The sequence below is a fragment of the Argentina silus genome (genome assembly GCF_951799395.1).
Source record: "Argentina silus genome assembly, chromosome: Y".
Taxonomy (NCBI): Eukaryota; Metazoa; Chordata; class Actinopteri; order Argentiniformes; family Argentinidae; genus Argentina; species Argentina silus.
Window position 1 is genome coordinate 10,840,666 of NC_139654.1, and position 7,335 is coordinate 10,848,000.

Genomic DNA, 7,335 nt, shown 5'->3' on the forward strand with positions numbered 1-7,335 from the left:
ACGCTTAACATTACCTCTCAATGTTGCAATCATTTCCGCATCTTTCTCCTGCTGTTTTGCCAAACTAAGTTTTTCGTAGCCACAGTTATCGAGTTGTAGTTTCAATTCCTGAATAGTCTCTTTATAGGATTTTTCGCTCAGCAGTAATGCCATCAGCGTGTCGAGTATTATTTTCGATTGAGGCCTTCTCAGTAATCAATACGCTTCTTGTTTTAAGATCCTCTTGCGATTTCGCAAGATCCTCTTAGAAATGTTTGTTGACGTCTCACACATGGGCAAGATTCCTTTGTTGGACTGGCGTGAATAATCAGTTTTTTCTCTGACTTGATTTTACGGATGCCAATTGTTTGCCAATAATCAAGGATTTCATTCTCAGCATGTAGATGCTTCTTGTCTTTTTTGTTGAATTTCAGCAACGTGACTGTGGGGGGACATGCAGCGTTCGGCCTGTAGAGGGAGCTACAGGACCGTGGCCAGGGTTACGGAGGCGAGGCTTCGTTGCGCACCTGTTGCGAATGAAGCCTCGTTGACGGAAAGGTTTAAGATGTGTGTGCCTCTGCTTTCGGGAGAGAAAGGCTGGAAAGCCAAAGGACTGAAAAGTCCCTAGCAAACCACAAAATAAACGGACAATTCCCTCATCTCAACACTGCGTCTGCCTCTGTGTGTCACGGACATTGCTACAGTGACTTTATCAGTTACCGAAGCACACAGCTCAATCAATCTGTGGTTTCAAAGTATTTTGCAAATCCTTTACAAAAAAATGTGTTGGCTCCAAACCATACGACCAGATAATACAACTCTTATGTCGCTCTTCATTGCTTGGCGTCAAGGTTAGATACTGATTGAAAGAATTGACCGGAGTGTCCATATCATTGAAATCATTTCTCACTGCAGACACAAAAGGTTCAATATCATAAGAAATACGTTTCCATAACAGCAAAAGTCCATGTGGTGATATGAAAAAAACTCTGTGGGATTTCCTGCATTTGTTCTTTATCAATTACCTTATCAGAAAAAGGCATGTTCACAGCCTTCAAATTAACAATCCTGGTGGCAGCCGCCGCATGGCAGGACGCTAATATCCCTAAACAATTTCGTCACAAAGTCTGTTTCTGATAATGTAGTTAGAGCAGTATGGGAAATTAGATTGCTATTAGAAAACAATTGATGTGCCCTGTTTGACAGTATGTGAATTTCCATACCATCTGGTGAACAGAAAATACAGAAAATACAAATGCATTGAGTTTAGTCAACAGATCTCTGCCCATCAAAGCTATGGGTGTTGTCTTACTGACGATAAAAGAATGTTGAAGTTTAATATCATCTAAATCAATTTGCAATGGGATAGACATAGGCTCAGTTTGTAGAATTCCACTAATTCCAATAGGTTGGATGTTTTGATGACTCAAAGGGCATTTCAGATCTTTTTGCCTTAGACATGAAAGAGCCGCTCCTGTGTCAACTGATACACATAAACTTAATTGTGGTATCTCTGATGGTTTATCTGAAATGTGTAATTGTGGAGTATTGATGATACATTTGATCTCTTTCATGTCAATGGGCTGAGAACGTCATTTCCATAACAAATTTGTAGGAGTTTGTCCTCCTGTCGGGATTTGTTGTGTCGTCGGTGGAGGCTGTGCTGACATCTTCAATGGGGCATTTATCCTTTCTCGCAATGCGTTATAGTTTCCTCCTGTATACTTTTGACGTTCTAAATCTTGTCACCTTATTGTACAATCACGGAACCAATGTCCTTTTCTGTTGCAATAATTACAAGCATCTACGTCTCTTCTGAATATTCTTCTTCCTCCTCTACCATTAAAGTTGCACCACTGCATATAGATGAGACAGAGGTGGATAGGGTGAAAACCTTCAAATTCCTCGGAACTTACATCAGCGAGGATCTTACCTGGTCTCACAATGCACAACAGAACATTAAGAAATCCCAGCAGCGACTGTACTTCTTAAGAAGGCTGAAGAAATTTGGCATGCCATCCAAAGTTCTCAGCAACTTCTATAGATGTACAGTTGAGAGCACCCTTACCAGTTCCATCACAGTCTGGTATGGAAACTGTACAGCCCAGGACAGGAAGGCACTCCAGCGTGTGATTAAAAACTGCACAGTATATCTCAGGAGCAGCCTTCCCCTCACTTCAGGACATTTACAACACCAGGGTCACCAGGAGAACACACAACATCATCAGGGACTGTACACACCCCCAGCACAGACTCTTCACTCTCCTACCATCAGGCAGGCGCTACAGGAGTCTGAAATCTAGGACCACCAGACTGACAAACAGTTTCTATCCACAGGCCATCAGGCTTGTGAACAAGCTACCTCACAAAGCCCTCCCCCTTCCACCCCCCCACATCACTTGCATTACTTGACTTGACTGATCAACTGTGAACTCGACAGACATTCTGACTGCTGCTGTGACTTCACTACTGTTTGCACTACTACTGTTTGCACTAAATACCTCATGCAATTTGCAACAATGCATAAGCGCACTTTATAACTTTATAACTGTGATCCACCAGGTGCAATATAGAATTTGTATATGTATATATGGAACTAGTTTTTTTTCTTTAGTTTAGTCTGTTGTGTTAGGGGGGACTAGCAAAGTAAGATTTTCATTGTGTGGTGTAACTGTCTGTTTACTGTGCATATGACTAATAAATATCTTGAATCTTGAATCTTGAATCTCCCTCTGCGCGGATATGCATTATTTGATCTAAATTGATCATTCCTGTATTGTGGTGTTGGCGCTACATTCTCAGGTTGTGGTAATTCTAAAGCGTGTACTTTAGGTTTCTTTGTAACAAATAATCCAACTGCTTCTAATTCTCTAATTTTCTTAAATAATTTCACTGGTCTTAGTGAATATACGTCTGGTGTTGACAATTTCAGAGTATGTGCTGACTCTTGATTCATTCCGTTTTCAAACATCCTGATGAAGAATGTGTCTTCAGTATCAGTGATCTCTAATTTTGCGTACTCTTTCCATGTTTTTTGTAAACGCGCTGCATATTCAGACATCTTTTCCACCCATAATCCCGTGTAGTGATACTGTGCGCCACCAATTTATAAATCCTCTGGGATTAAGCAAAGGCTTTGGTGCGTCTTTTATGATCTGTGAAATATCTGCTAATGTTAATGGTTTTTATCTAGTACACGATCTTCCATAACAAGGAGTGGAGTTTGTAGTTTACTTTTAGTACTGCTTTTCAGCATCTCTATCTGTTTTTCTGCTATTTCGTCCAATATTTGTATGATGTCCTGATAAATTATCTCAACATCATTATCAGAAATACAAGATAATACGCCTTGCACGTCCTTGGCCGTTACCTCAGTCGGATCGAAACGGGTTTTGTTTTTTTCTCCATATCTTTCCACTACCGCCACAAATACTTTTGTCAGGTCACCTGTGAACTCATGATAATAAATATCCACTTCTTCTTCCTTTTTCAGTATAGTAAGCATCTTTTTGAATTGACCTTCCATGTACTCTCTAATATATTTCAATTTTTATTTTTTTATGCGCTGAATTTTCTCTCTGTCGTTTATTGCAGTTGTGTAGCATCAATTCACTACATTCCTTATGCCATTGTTTGATTTCAGGTGTGCTTGTTCGGACATTAGGAAAGACGTATGTTGCATTTACTTTGGGTTCACATGTTTTGGTTCTGTCCGCATATGGATTTTTCTCTCCATGAATAACCATGCATAAATATCTTCACTATCATCTACATCTGCACTATAAGCTGGAGGTTCTGAATTTAGAGGTGATTTTGGATAATTATTGCTGGTATTTTGGATCATTCGTTTTATTGATTCTGTTGGTTTTGTCGCGCTCTCGGCTGTGTTTAGATCTCCGGAATTGACACTGTTCTGTTCCATGGCCAAATTTATACATTTCTTGGATCTATTTTTTCGTTTTTCTTTCTTGACCCATGTTTTAAATGTGGATTTATCTTTAATAATGTCATCATTGCTTTTCTTTCCTTGCGTGGCAAGTCACACTCTGTCTTGTTTTTGATAGTAATTGGCCTACAAGCCTCATTTTTGCTCTGTTGACTACCCATGATTTAAAACCCATGCAATTGTTTGTAAATTGTTGTCTGAATCAAACTTTCACTTCAAGCTTATTCCACAAATAAGTGTCTTTATTGTTGATAAGATATTTTGACGTTGGGTTTCAATATTGACGTTTTGATGCTTTTCTCTATCGTGTTAAAACGCTCCTGCGTCCTTTTATTCTGTCACTTCATCTGTCCTGCGCTCATGCACGTTACTCTTGTTGCATTACAACTTAATCCCAAAATTTCCTTGCTGCATAATTCAAGATTCAAGATTCAAGATTCTTTATTTGTCACGTGCATACAAGTATACAGTGAAATGCAAAAGTGACAGTGCCAGAGAGTAGTGCAACAATACAATAAGTTTAAAAATAATAAAAAATAAAAATAGAAGTACTAAAAATATACAGTATGGACAGTATAAACAGTATAAACAATATGAACAGTATAAACAGTAAGCAATATAAATAGCAGATGGATGATTATGTGTGTGCATCTGTGATTATGATGACAGTGCGTGTGTGAGTGACTTGAGGGGGGCACTGGTGGGGTCATCGTTGATGGTTCTGATGGCGTGGGGGAAGAAACTCAGCCTTAGCCTCTCTGTTCTTGCTGCATGACAGCGGAGGCGTTTTCCTGACGGCAGCGGCTGGAACAGTCCATGTTTCGGGTGGTGAGGGTCCTTCATAATCCTGTAGGCTCTGGTCCTACACCTCCTGGTGTACAGGACATGGAGATGGGGGGTTGGAGCTCCCATGGTTTTTTCTGCCAGGCGTACCACCCTTTGCAGAGCTCGCCTGTCCTGGGCCGTGCTGTTACCGTACCAGACGGTGATGTTGCCAGCCAGGATGCTCTCCACAGCTCCAGAGTAGAAGGACTGAAGGATCCTCCGGGAGACTCTGAATTTCCTCAGCTGCCTGAGATGGAACAGGCGCTGCCTTGCCTTTCCCACCAGAGAACTGATGTGGGTAGTCCAGGTCAGGTCTTCTGAGATGTGGACTCCCAGGTATTTAAAACTGCTCACCCTGTCCACAGCAGTCCCACCGATGTCCAGCGGTGTGTAGGCCCTTAGTTGTTGTGCTCTCCCGAAGTCCACAATCAGCTCCTTTGTCTTGGTGACATTCAGGATGAGGCTGTTCTCCTGACACCAGAGTGACAGGTCCGCCACCTCGTCCAGGTAGCCTTTCTCATTGTTGTCTGAGATCAGCCCCACCACGACCGTGTCGTCCACAAACTTAATGATGGAGTTTTCGCTGGACTTAGCCACACAGTCGTGGGTGTACAGGGAGTAGAGGAGGGGACTAAGGACACAGCCCTGGGGGGACCCTATGCTCAGTGTGAGTGAGCTGGAGGTGTGTCTACCCACCCTGACCACCTGTGGCCTGGCCGTCAGAAAGTCCAGGATCCAGGCACACAGGGGAATGTTCAGTCCTAGACCAATCATCTTATCAGCCAGTCTGGTGGGGACTATGGTATTGAACGCTGAGCTATAGTCTATAAACAGCATTCTCACATAGCCCCCCTTCTGTCTGTCAAGGTGAGAGAGAGTGGTGTGGAGGACCTGGGAAACTGCATCGTCTGTAGATCTGTTTGGTCTATATGCGAACTGCAGTGGGTCCAGGGTCGGAGGGAGGGAGGAGCAGATGTAATCCTTAATCAGCCTCTTGAAGCACTTCATGACCACTGAGGTTAGAGCCACGGGTCTGTAGTCATTCAAGCAGGCTGGGGAGGTGATCTTGGGCACAGGGACGATAGAGGATCTTTTAAAACAGGTGGGAACTACTGAATTAGCCAGTGAGAGGTTGAATATAGTGGTGAACACAGGAGCTAGCTGGTTAGCACAGGTCTTAAGTACTCTCCCAGGTATGCCATCTGGGCCAGCAGCTTTCCTAGTACTCACCTTCAGCAGAGCCCTACTCACGTCGTGTTCCGTCACGGAGAGTGCTTGCTCTGCCCCAGCGTGTGACCTCCCATCAGCCGCGCTAGCCAGCACTCTGACGTTGTTGTTGTTAGCTGGCGCGCTAGCGGTGGTGTTGCCAGCCTCAAACCGTGCATAAAAAGAGTTCAGGTCTTCGGCTAGGGAGGCATCTGCACTTCCGGTTGAGGGGGGTGTGTGCCGGTAATCCGTAATAGATCGTAGTCCTAGGCCACCATAGGCCCCTGGTGTCGTTGTTCTCCATCTGCGCCTGCATTCTGTCTGCGTATCTCCTCTTGGCGGCTTTCACCGCCCTCCGCAGTTTGTCGGACTCCGCTTTATACTCCTCCATGCTGCCGGATGCCAGCCCGGAGTTGTAAGCGGCGGTGCGAGCCCTCAGAGCGGCACGGATGGAACTGTCGACCCAGGGTTTCTGGTTGGGGTAGATCTTTACCGTTGTAGTTGGTACGATGTTATCGGCTAGTGTAGAGATAAAGTCCAAGACAGTCTCTGTAAACTCGCTGACATCGCTGGAACTTGATATGTCGCTGACATATCCCAGTCGACGTCATTCAGCGCGTCTTGTAACGCGGCCTCTGATTGGTCGGACCACCGCTTTCCCTCCCTCTTCACGACCGCTACCTGTTGGATCCTCTGTTTGTAAACAGGCATCAACAGAATGGCGCAGTGATCTGATTTCCCAAAGGGAGGGTGGGAAACAGCTTTGTACCCATTCTTAAACTGAGTATAAGAATGGTCCAAAGTTCTATCTCCCCTGGTGGCACACTTGATGTGTTGACGGAAGTTAGGCATAACTTTTTTAAGGTTAGCCCGATTGAAATCATCTGTTACTATCATCGCCGCCTCAGGGTGGTTGCTCTGATGCCGGCACAGCGTATCATGTAGGGTCGATAGCGCTGCCTCGGTGTTGGCCTGTGGTGGAATGTAGACGGCTGTGATGATGATTGAGCTGAACTCCCGGGGAAGGTAGAATGGGCAGCATGAGATGGTCAGCCAAGCAGGACTGAGAAAGCGTCGTTACATTGTTAGGGTTACACCAGTTGTTGTTGGTTATGAAACAAACTCCACCACCCTTGGATTTGCCGGACTCCTCCGTTCTATCCGCCCGGAAAACAGAGAAGGACTCGGAAGGGCAGATGACTCGGTCCGGTGAGGTAAGCCATGTCTTTGTTAGACAAAGGATGTTACAGTCTCTTACGTCTCGCTGGAAAGTAATCCTCGCCCTGAGATCATCCATCTTGTTCTCCAGAGACTGGACATTAGCAAGAAGTATGCTAGGCAGAGGTGGACGATGGGCCTGAGCTCTCAGCCGATTCCGA